General features: G+C 37.7%; 2 protein-coding genes and 2 long non-coding RNA genes across 10 annotated transcripts in view; 2 read left to right on the forward strand and 2 right to left on the reverse strand.

Annotated features, from left to right (window-relative positions):
- LOC135840889 (uncharacterized) overlaps positions 1–12880 on the forward strand; it is a 402381-nt gene that overhangs the window by 292215 nt on the left and 97286 nt on the right. The gene's annotated exons all lie outside the window — the stretch shown is intronic.
- bma (SCY1-like protein bma) overlaps positions 1–12880 on the reverse strand; it is a 390878-nt gene that overhangs the window by 288269 nt on the left and 89729 nt on the right. The gene's annotated exons all lie outside the window — the stretch shown is intronic.
- The window catches only part of LOC135840888 (5-hydroxytryptamine receptor 1-like), a 919288-nt gene that overhangs the window by 112604 nt on the left and 793804 nt on the right, over positions 1–12880 (reverse strand). The window lies entirely within an intron of this gene.
- On the forward strand, positions 4373–8143 carry LOC135840727 (uncharacterized). 3 transcript variants are annotated; one of them, XR_010557777.1, is made up of 4 exons: positions 4373–6622; positions 6844–6996; positions 7085–7692; positions 7854–8143. It is a non-coding gene; the product is annotated as an uncharacterized LOC135840727 (long non-coding RNA). The 3 variants fall into 3 exon arrangements; XR_010557776.1 differs by having other exon boundaries at positions 4373–5966; positions 6055–6996; XR_010557775.1 differs by having other exon boundaries at positions 4373–6996.

A 12880-nucleotide genomic window follows, 5' to 3' on the forward strand; every position in this document is an offset into this window, starting at 1 on the left:
AAAACGCCGATTGGAGATTTTTGGCGGACGAATTTTCTCAATTGGAGGAGTAATTTTCAATTCCTTAGCTTCATTAAGACTAAGCCACTCCCTTAGACTTTTCATCTGAAAATCTAGAACCATACAACTCTCTGTTCTCTCTTGAAGAGCTAAATCATTGTCTAAACTACAACATTAAAGATTCATCCCCTGGACCTGATGAAATTCACCCTCACATGTTAAAGTTCCTTTCAGACACTGGAAAAGAAGATTTACTTCAGTGAAAACCCGAATCTGGCATCTAGTTATCGCCCCATCTCCTTTACTTCAATTCCTTGCAAAATACTCGAAAAAATGGTTATTAAACGTGTTAATTGGTATATTGATTCCTCAAACTGTCTTAGCATTTATCAAAGTGGTTTCAGAAAGAAAAGATCTATCCCAGATCACCTCTGTAGTCTCCAAAAAGAAATTAGTTCAGCCTTCCAGCATAAAGAAAGCGTTCTTTCAGTCTTTTTTGATCTTGAAAATGCATTTGATAAAGCCTGGCGTTATAAAATTCTCCAAAAATTACATACCATTGGAATTAGAGGACATTTGGCCTATTTTATTCAGAATTTCTTAACAAACTGTACTTTTAGAGTGAGAGTTAACAATACATACTCAAAATTTTTCGAAATTGAAAATGGAGTCCCCCAAGGTTCAGTTCTTTGCGCAGTCTTATTTATAATTTTGATTGATGACATTTCCAATGTTGTTTCTAGACCCAATTCTCTGAGAATCTTTGCTGATGATATATAAACATTTCCTTTTGTTCAAATAATATTCAACTAGCTCTTCAAGTAATCCAAGAAACCTTGAAAAAATTTAATCATGGGCAGATTCAAATGGTCTAACTTTCTCACAGTCAAAAACCCACTGTATACTTTTCACCAACAAAAATAAGATTCCTCCAGATCTCATTCTCAATTTCAAAGGACACTCTTCAGAATTCAAAACCACTACTAAATTTCTTGGCTTAACTTTTGATAGAAAACTAAATTGGACTCCTCATTTTCTAAAAGTAAAATGAGATATCATGAAACGCCTAAATCTGTTGAAAATAATCAAAAAAACGAAGTATGTATAATCCATCTTGCGAACTCCTACTTCACTTGTATAAATCTCTAATTCGCAGTAAAATTGAGTATGGAAGCCCATGTTTTGCAAATATCTCAAATCAAACTTCTAATATCCTAAAAACAATTCAAAATTCAGCCCTATGGATCTGTTTAGGAGCCCTCTATTCTTCTCCAATAGATAGCCTTTATTGTGAAGCAGCAGAATTACCCCCAGATTTTAGAGGAACTCTCATTACAAACAAATTCATCTCAAATGCATCCACCAACCCTTCCCATCCACTCCAAAACTCAATTAACCCACCCAACCCCCAACATTTTCATCATATAGAAGGACCCATTTCTAATTTCATCACAATGTTGAATGATCTTCAAATCAATCCTAAAACACTCATCCAACAACCAATATCATATCCCCCTTGGCTCCTCAGGCCTCCTTAAGTCAATGCACAACTTATTAACTACCCAAAAAATAGCCACTCTCCACTAGTAATAAAATAAAACTATCTTGAACTCTTATCAGAATACAAAAAATCCAATCTCTGCTTTACAGATGGGTCAAAAATACAAACACTTCATTCAGGGTATGCCTACTCTATGATGAAATTTAAAATTTTGAAATCCATAACTACTCTTCAATCTACACTGCCAAACTCACAGCTATTTTCCACTGCCTCTATGATATATTCACTTATGAATCAGAAAATAAGTCTTTCTTAATTCAGAGTGATTCCCTCAGCTCACCAACTGCTATCCAAAATTTATTTTCTGACACCCCCCCCCCCATTCAAAATATCCATAAAACTCTATTTTTGATTTACAAAATTCAAACTTCTCCATCCAGTTTGTGTATGTACCCAGCCATGTTGGAATCACAGGAAATGAAATTGTAGATAGAAATGCAAAATACGCCACTACTCTTTCTCCTTGCACATTTATCACAGCTGACGACCTTAAATCTATCTTCACCCAAAACACACTTGAGAAATGGCAAAACTTTTGGTCCCTCCAAACATCAAACAAGCTCTTTCACCACAAAAAAAACTACTCAGCCTTGGAAAAACCTATCTCAACTAAATAGACATGAAGAAATCATTATATAACCAGATTGAGAATTGGCCACTCAAAAATCACCCACAATCACCTCTATGAAAAGACCCCAAAACGCACATGCCAGTTCTGCACATTAAAAAATTCTTAGACCTAATTAAAAAAACTTGACCTTATCAACTCAATTTAAAAATTTCACACTACGAGTGTAGAGTGTAATAATCAAGTAATTACAAACACCCCCCCCCCCCAAAAAAAAGATACCAGTGAATCAATCACGATAAATTATTGTGCTGATGAAATTAAGCATGTAGCCATGCTTACGTACGATGGTCGATGATCATGAAATCGGAGAAAAAAGTAACATGGACTTTATTTTGGACCTTGTCAATTTTCACATTTCATTTCATCTTTTCAATAACTAATCTCTGTTAACCTAAAATATTCAGCTCGAATTTTCGCGTCAGCGAGCAAGTAAAATTTAACACCGATGTCTGGTCGGTCATCTCTTCGCAAAGTAATAAAAATTTCATCGAATTTACCTACCTAATACCAAGCGTAGGACCATGACCAATGGTGCGATATATTGATTTGACATTTCAACCAACCACTACAAAAATGACGACGACGACTTGTTCATGTGTATACGATGATTATTTATCAAGATACCCGCTAACATTTTAGTTTTATTTGAAAACGTTGCTGTACCCGTAGAAATTGGTACTGTAATTTATTTTAATACATGAACGAATCGAATCAGTTATTCAATTTGTAATTCGTTGCTAAAATTTGTTATCAATTTCTGTGTACTCGTACCTCACTATGAGTATACGTATATTGAATTCGGAGATACTGAGCGAGGTTATAAGCTATGAGACGTTCGTATGATATGCTGATGAATGCCATCCTCACGTCGTCACGCGTCATGCTCGACGTTATAATGGAAAATGGTTATTGTATCGCGAATGCATGTGTAAAAATTAACTAAAGTGAATTCGCTTTCATGGTATTTAGTGAATGGTTTAACGAAACAAGAGTTTTATATTCGATTTATTCGTTTTACGATCGGTTCACTGAAATGGATGAAAATAAAAACGAGCAAAAATGAGAAAATAAATCACTAGTTTCAGAAGAAAGAAAAAAAAACTAATTTTTTGATGCTTTATTTTGAACCGAACAAGGTTGAATTCGAGATAATACCTGTACAAGAATACGTAAAGTCAGGCCCTGGTAAAGTTCATTAAATTGACCCAGAAATGCGAAAATTTAGTTGGTAGAATAGACTGGAAACGGTCTACTCCAATTTTGAGCAGTTCTGGAACATCTGGAAGATTTTCGAACGTTCAACGTATAGGTACTGAGCTGATTGAAAATAGTTCAAGCAGTTCTGGCTGAAAGCGATATTTTGAAAATCTCACATTATCAAAAAGTGCCATTTTAGATTCTTACAACTAGGTCAATTTTGATGTTGCAATCGCGGGTTCTAAGAATTTGAAATTTTTCACCAGAAAGGTGGGCGGGTTCTGCGCCAGGAATGAACCAAGATCACTTCAGTTGCTCAAAAACGCTCAGAAAAGCACGTGAAAAGATCATTCTGAAGCGCAATAAAATCATAGGCTTTACTCCCAAGTAAACCTAATCACTCTTGAGTGAGTCTAATCAATCATTGCGTACATTTGAAACATCCCTTAGGATATGCTAAAAGAATCACTCTTAAGTGAACCTATTATATACCCAAGGGAAGACCTATCTACCTCAATAGATTCGCGAATGTCTGGCGAATTACCGCCTCGCCATTCGCTTTTCGGTAATAAATAAAAAAACAGAATGTACTTTTACAAGCACTGGTATACTGATATATTTGAGTATTAAAAAACAAAGTATATCAGGTAAAACAAAGGAAAGAAAAGGCAAAAAAACGTAATACAAAAAGGAAACAAAAAATATACGGCATCGGGTTTTATCCCTAAGCTACCCTGCCATTCCTATACCCCTCGGTACCGGGCACTAGAGCATCCGAGAGACAGGAGCACCCTCACTCCATACCTATCTAAGTCGATAGGTACTAGGTTGGGATCCCTAAGCAGTAGCTAATTGCTAGGTATCCCGTGAGCTGTATATGCTACTCGTAAGTGCATACACAGACTGAATTTAGACACACAGAGCTCTCGCGTCGTTGGTTATAATAAATAACCTACGAATCCCTACCTAACAACGTCCCTATACATGCCGTAGCAGATAGGTACGCGGTCTGTTAGGTAGGTGCACGGCTCGCTAAATAGCTAAAAAACGCACTTTTATTTCTTCTAAAAGAAATAAAAGTGTACTTTTTCTCGCCTTACATTGCCCCGAATTTTATTATAAAAAATGCACGCATTCTTTATAAGATAATTCTTTACAACCTTAAGCGCGAGAAAAGAAATTTTGAAAATTTTGCCAAAAATGAAAAAATCTCACCCTTCGGTGGTTTTAGAGGGATGGAGGGGATGCCCCGAATTATTTTTTAAAGATAGTGCCGGATACAAAAAGGTGTAGGATTAACAAAAAGAAAACGTAAGGCAGCCTCTGCCAAAAAGATGAAATAAAAAGGAATAAAGAAAAATACAAAAAACAGAAAAAATGCAATAATCACAAAAAGTAGATATAACTACGAATTTAACTAAACAAAGAAACTAGTTATACCTTTGAAATTCAAATAATCGAAAAAATAAAAGAACGCAAAGAAACAAGGAGCTGAAAGGTTATCTAACCTATAAAAAAAAATAACTATGAATATTATTCAAGATACACATGGAAGCATTGTGTACGTAAAAATGCGAAGAGAACATGAAATAATAAAATAGTATCTTAATACTCTTATGGAGTTGGAATAAAACAAGACAAATTACCTACGAGGTATAAGTATAACTGAATAACATATATATCTTTCTCGTAAGGATAGCAAACAATTATATCAAAAAGTATTAGTAAATACCAATTTAACAGCTGAGTTGGTTATATATTGAGTACCATTTCGTAATTAACCTGAGGAAGTACGTTAAAATCAAAAAGAGAAGTAAAAAAAATTTTGAGAGGAAGAAAAAACATAAAACTCTAAAATGAGATTGTAACAAAAATAAAAAATAAAAAAACCTTTGGGTTTTATTACGAAAAGTTGGCATCCCTGCCTGTGACTTCGAATATTGCTGCCACTGGTTACACTGATTTGCTATGTGTGATAAGTTATCACTTTCTGGACCGCTGGAAATTCTTCACCCGACGCTGATTTGGCTTTGAATAATCTTTCTCGTGACTTAAAGCTGGAAGTATATTTACGATAGTTTCTAGAACTATCTGGTTGAGCATTATGGGAACCCCGGTAATTCCTTTGTGATCAGGGTCTGTCTTGTCGAGTGTGGTTTCTAGGTAATCTAGGTACTGAATCCTGCCGGTGGTCGATAATCCGATCGCTTCGGTTCGTAAATATTTTCTTAAGAATCGTCTTCGCAACGGATGAGTCGAATTCAAGATGGGCGGAATAATTAGCACTTTTCGTACTCCCTGATTAAGGAGGAACACCAAGAAATCCTGTATTTTTCTTTGTATATTTTCGTCACCGTAGCGGCTGATCTCATACTCACCAAAGCATACGAGGATATAGCGCGGAATAATGGGTAAAAACATGTTAATATTATCCTGTAGTAGATTGACACTGATATATTCCGCACAGAATAAATTTTTCGACAGATTGGAACGTTTATCAAATTCCTCCATCGCATCGTGAATGGCGCTGAACGCGATAGAGTCACCAAATACGGCGTACCCTTGCAGGAAGAAAAGGTTTTCTTCTTGTTTATTTAGTAGCCTCACTCTAGTTTCATTCAGGTAATAGTGAAATTTCTGCTCAATGATGATATCTTGCATGTAGGTTGGAGCTGCTGTATCAAAGCTCAAGCCTTTTCGTCGTACGATGGACTGATAGTTGCTCACGTTCACCGGTAAATGTACCGGTTGGTTTCGATACATCACCATTCGATCGTATTTGGTCGGCGGCTTACATTTTGGGTCTGATGGGTTCGGCAATTGGAAATTTCGACCTCTGTTCGCAAGTTTCAGTATATTTTGTTGTCTTTTAGTTAAAGAATTTAGGCTGGGTGAAATTGGACGTAAGCGATAGGTGCGGTTTATTCTGCCAGACTGTACTCTTGAGTTATTGTGCTCTCGAAGTTGGAATGATGATGATACATTTCCTGTTACAGGTTCGTTTATCGTGACTTTACCTGAAATATTCGCAATTGTCCGAGTTGTTGGAGTAACATTTGCAATCGGCCGTTCATATTGGAAAGAGTATTCAGGGGAGTCGTAATACCCGGGAATCGGAGATGACATTAAGTTTAGCGAGTCACTATCTACATTCATTGCTTCCTCGTAATCGTGAGGTTCGTCTCTGAGCGGAGTACCGGCTTGCTGAGTGACCAGGACCTCTGCAGATTCACGTAAGTTGGCAGCCGTTCGTTCTAACTCATGGTTTTCATCGCATAATGGCGTTGACGTATCTTTTGGTAAAAAGGTATCGGCGATTTCAGATGGAAGTAGTATGTCCGATTCCTCGGATATTATGTCGAACTCGTTATCATTTGGCGATTCGATTAGATTAACAAGGTCATCGACCTTCAATTCTTCAGTACCTTGTACTACTTCGTTGATATCTTTCCAGAATTCGTCTTGCTTCGGCGAATCCGAATCAGGTAGCGATGACACGGAGTTGTCATCAAGGATTATAAACCGTTCGGAGGGATTAGCTTTAGCCCTTAGGCTGCGTAGTTCGATATTTAAATCATGGATTGTCGACCGCTGCTTGTTACAACAGGTAGCTAGCTTGTTGCGTTCAGTCGTTAATGACGAAATTTGCTTTTCTAGTTGTGAAATGTGCTCATCTATTCTTTTTGATGTTTCAGGTCCCAATACGTAAAACGAATCGGTTTCCGTGTTGATTAGCTGAGCGGCGGTTTGCATAATTTCTTGAGTGCAAGCGGGATACGCACACGTGGTAGTGCCACGGTATTTTACCTTGTGAAATAATTCACGGAAGCAGCTCGTATGGTAACAATGTCCGCAGTGGCTTGTGGACAATAGTTGAACGTTGGTTCTTTCTCCATGGGGACTTTCGCCCATGGATTTTCCACACTGGACGCAACAAGCTACGTGTAATTTTAATTTGATCATCTTGAGCGGATACTAACCGGAAACCGTTGAGCAACGGGAAATGAAAATTTACCCTGGAAAGCGACTTGCGGTCAGTGATGGTGCTGGATGATGTTGAATATTAACAGCAGTAGTCACCCAAGATATCTCTTAAGATATTTCACCAATGCACTCACGAAGCGAAATATCTCTTAAGATACACTATATCGAAGAAGCCACGACCGGAACGTAAATACAATCGACAAAGCGAACTAGATGTTGATCTAAAAGTTGAAGAAGTATAGAGGGTCACGAAAGAACACATACTGAAGAGTTCTTCAGCTCAAAGGCTTGGAGTTGGCAGAATAGGTTTTGAATAAAGGTGGGGATATGCCAAGTTCAATTATTATTGCCATATATGGGCGTAAATACCTTTCCGTAGATAGGACTATAGCCTTTACCTGAGTTCGACTTCACCTATGATAAATGCTATTGTGTTGAGTTGCACATGTCTTATCTTTAATGTATTTTTATCTGTTGCAGATTACCGACGACTCGAAGAGACGGCAGGGATGCAAGTACCGGCCGCAGAACATATGACCGATTTACGATCAGCTGTTTTTGGATATCTACTACTAACTATATTAGACCTAATTCTAAGAATAATTATATATAACCTAATTCTAAAAATATCTATGCAATTTTAACCTATGTAATGTATAAAGAAAAAATAAAAATTTCAAACTGGATTAAAACTTGAATGAAACTTTAAAATGATCAACTCCTATAGGTTCAAGCATAGGTCTCGTAAGACCATCTCTTTATTCGAAGTCACGACGAAATTTCTAGCAATTACTAAATCATCTTCAAAGTAATCGATTTTCAATCTGTAGGCAATAAACTTATTCAAATTGGTAGGTTTTTCAAATCGGAATAAATTGGTCATTTCCATTTGAGGAAATTTGAATGCAGGCACGTTACCCAATTTGAATTCGGTTTTTTGATCGATGAAATTCAACATTGAGTATGACGGATTATTCATGCTATCAATGATCTCATAAATGGAAGGAGGAGGTGCCATTTTGATAGTTAGTTTTGATCCAAAACACCTTAGTGTTGCTAGTTAGACGTTCGAAATAAGAATGAGCGAGAACCTACCAGTACTGCGTAATTACCACCAATTAGCTATGGCATCTTCAAGGCTTCGTTGACTTTCTCGATCACTGTGGTATGATTGTATATCTTTGTTGACATATTCGGAAACACCATCGTCACCGTCGTTGCAAATAAGTTGTACTTGAAGTGCACGAGTAATAGTAGCTTTGTCTTTTTTATCAGTCAAGTGCTGAACTTCGTAACAATTTGGATTGGCCTTAGCCTTGACCAAATATGGACCGTATCGTTTTGGGTACAGCTTTTTAGAGGTGCCCCGGTCCGAAGATGATAAACGATGACCGGTGATAAGGACAAGTTCACCTTTTTCGTAAATCCTAGGATCGCCGTGTTTCTCGTTGAACTTTTGTTCCTCAAGTTGAACTTTTCGATATCTCCGTTCACGGACAAGATTGAGCAAAGCTTGATGGTTGGTCATATCATCAATTCTAGTCTTTTCAAAATCATTCGTATACACGGCTTTTCTAGCTAAACGATCAGCTGTGAAGTTCCCAGCATCAGTTTGACGTGCATACGTGTGTTGTAATTCAAATTGATTAAATTTACTCTTCAAGGAGAGGATTTCTTCGAAAAGCTCTTTATGAACTACTTCCTTCCGCGAAGCATTTTTCCATTTATTCTCCTTCCATCTCTGAGTAGATGAATTTATGGCCTCTGTGAGGTACTGCGAATCGGAAAAAACCTTAAAATTATCAACCTTATGATCAATCATGACTTCCATTGCAATTTTGAGAGCCATTACTTCAGCTAGGTTGTTGGTAGAACGATATTTATCGTGTTTGATGATTTCGGATACATTTTTAGTGCCATCGGGGTGCCATGAAATACCGATACCTGCAATGGCATCTTCAGAACCGTTGTTGGCGCAAGCGCCATCAATCGAGGCCCAAACGAAGCCATCTGTACCGTTGTACACATCTTCTAATAAATTGAGACGGATTTTGAGTAACTCGGCCGAAGTTACCGAAGGAGTATCATCTTTTTTGATTGATTCGCGTAAAATTCGAAGTTGCTCTTTAGCATAAGTCAGCGAATTTTCCGTAGGCAGTTCGGTATCAATGGCTCTTATGCCCCAGAGATCGTATGGTACCACATCGACATCATTTGGACAACTATTGATTTGTTTTTCTATAATATCTACATGTTTGTGCCAACCATGATGTGTGTAAGCACCGTTGGAGTCAAGATTGATTCGCACTCTAAGTTTTTCACCGATGGTTCGCATCATCCGTTCGACTGGATTTGATTGCGGATTATACGCCGTGGAATGATTAAGGTTAATTTTATTCTTTTTTAATAAATCCTTCCACATTTGGTTTGTAAACTGTGTGGCATTATCTGTTAAAATTCGTCGAACATTTATTTTGTGATCATGGATTTGTTTTAGGATGAATTCCATGCATTCACAAACAGTTTCTTGCGTAATATCTTCCATTGGTCTTAACCAAACTCTCCCGGAGAAAAGATCCTTGGCTACGAGAAGATACTTGGCCTCGTCAGATTCATTTGCAATCGGGCCAAGTATGTCGACAGATAAAATGTCGCCTAACGTATGAGATTCAATACTTGCAAATTCTAATGGTTTTTTCTCTCCAAAGGTTTTATTCGTTCGACAATGAATGCAGGCTGCAGTGATGTAACGAGCGTACAATTCAGCGTTTGGTGAGTAGTATGAACGGTGGAACATTACTGCTAATTTCTTCGAACCGATGTGACCGAAGATTTCATGAAGATACATCATCGTATCTCGAAACAGCGAATCAGGAAGTACAGGTACGATTGAACCATCAGCATTTTTATACATTAACGTTTTTCGGTTTTCTAAACGTTCAATGGTATATTTATTTAAGATGTTTTGTTTAGCTTCGAGTTCGGTTTTATTCAACAGATGATCAGGAGTTAAAATTTTGCGCATTTTTGACATACAATGCGAATCACGTTTCTGAAATATTTCTATCTTATTCAAACTCTCAATCAGCTTGTCTTTTACTCGCGATACGAATTCATTTGGTTCAGAAACAAAGTGCACGAAGTTTAAGTGATTGATCGTAAGCTCGGGAGCTTGCAACCCAAACCACGATTTGTGCTTGGTTTTAATGTCGAAAACAAGGTCGTAACCTTTCACCTCAACAATCCACCAAGCAGCTTTGCGATTAATTTCACTCAATAAACGAAACTTTTCAACAATAGCTTCAAGATCTCGACGCACGTGAATTTTTCTGCCAATCAGCCAAAGTTTGAGCTTTCTTAAAAGCTTGGTTAATGTATACATTTCTTTTTCAACGATAGTGTACTCTTTTTGATGAACTTTGAAGCAATGGCTTGCGAAAAGAACAATTTCTTCTTTACCGTCGATAACTTGATACAACACACCGTTACTTGCATCGTAAGACGTGTATGTGTCCAAGTATAAATCATGACCGTCGACTGCTGGTTTCAACGTGAATTCTTTCGTGTATTCTTGCTCCAGCAGTGCAAGAGCTTCAGCTTGGCGAGGTCCCCAAACGAAATCGGGTCCCTTCTTGTTCACCAGTTCGTAAAGTGGTGCTAAGATTTGCTGGTAATTTTTAATAAAACGACGATACAAGACAGTTAAACCGATTACTTGCAGAATTTCTTTATCATTTCGTAGCTCAAATTTACCACTACGCATATGTGAAATCTTGTATGCCATAAACTTATCGAGTTTTTTAGAATCCTTAGATATCTCTCTATGGCTGAGGACGAAACCGAGATGGTTCGTTGAGTCACGAAAGAAAGTAGTTTTATGTGCATTCAATTTGAGACCGTTTTTTCTTAATTTGGTGAAAATATCAATCATTAAAGTCAGCATCTCCTTGAATGTTTTAGATCTAAGTAAAATGTCATCTACGTATTTACTAATCCCCGCCTTATCGGGAATTACTTTGTGTACTAGGTTCACGAATTCAGCAGATGAGATTTTTAGACCATAAGGAAGACGTGTAAAATGGTATACGCGACCATCAACTTGAAAGGCACAATACTTTCGAAAGGCTTCGTCCAGAACGAGTTGCCAGAATCCTGACACGAAATCAAGAGAACTGAAAAACATTGCTTCGGGATCATCAGTAATTATGCGGTCCAGCAGCCCAGCTTCGTTGCAATTGACTTCGAGAATTGGATTCAAATCAACAGGGTTGATACAGATTCGCAGTTCGCCGGTTTTTTTCTCATTCGCGACGATTGGATTTATAAAACGTGAGTTTGAAGGTTCAATAATTCCAAGTGCCAACATAATTAGAATTTCTTGTCTAATACGATCCATTAATGATTTTGCAGGGTTATATTTGGCTCCTCGATATTCAATTTCCTTGATTGGAATATTGAATTCAAACTTCACTTTGTCACCGATATACCTACCTGGAAATCTGCTGAAGATGTCTTGAAATTGCGACAGTTCGCTGTATGCATAATCGGATTCAGCTTGAGTTATACGCTTCTGTGCGACAGCTTTCTCGAGATCCTCCTTTAATCGCTGAAAAAAGACAGCTGGACCGTCATCCTCAACACCTTCAGGAAGACGTCGATATTTTTTCGCTAAGTTGGCACGATTGAGAATCTTATTTACCTCAGGTTCGATGGCAGTATTAATTTTAATTTTATTTATTTTAATCGATGTTTCATACTCATGAGGTTTAAGATAGCGTAACTTCTCCTTAGAGTGTTCTAAAGTAGGTTGACAATAAGCTACGCGCTCACTAATTTCTGGCTTTATTTTAAATAAGTCCATCGTACGTGTACCAATGATAAACGTTTGATTACAGCCTGGTAGGACATAAAATGGAATTTTCAACGCGTGTTGGCCGAATTTCAACGTAGGCACGAGGATGTAATCGGCAGTACGTACTTCATTATCGTCAGCTAAGGTACAACGCACTGGATTTGACAATTGAAGATAATCCATTTCATCGGGATGTTTTTCTCGTAAGAGATCTGCAGTTTTCTCGGAAATTACATTAGGCACTGCCCCAGAGTCGAGCTGAGTTGGGTAAAACGAATCACCCAAACCCAACGAAACTACGCAAGTGATTATTTCATCCGGTGGGTACGTTAGTTGATTTTGTACCACTGGATCATCGTGTTTTTGATTGTAAGTTTGTTTAGATGATTTCACTTGGTTCACATGCAATGTCCCAGCTGGGCTTTGATTAGGATGAGGCGTCGCTTGAGTTTCACCAGAAGGCTTGTGTGGCTCAATTTTGTTACGTGGAGTGGTTCGTCGATCAGGCAGTTCAGAAATATACGTCACAACACCAGCGATTTCTCGTTTCATCGATTGATGTGGGTAATAAGTTGTTCCTTCCTTTGGCATGTAGAATTTTTCAACATTAGGGATCATATTCTGATTAGAATCGATCGCCGGAACTATCTTATCA

The sequence above is a fragment of the Planococcus citri genome, chromosome 3 (assembly GCF_950023065.1).
Source record: "Planococcus citri chromosome 3, ihPlaCitr1.1, whole genome shotgun sequence".
NCBI lineage: Eukaryota > Metazoa > Arthropoda > Insecta > Hemiptera > Pseudococcidae > Planococcus > Planococcus citri.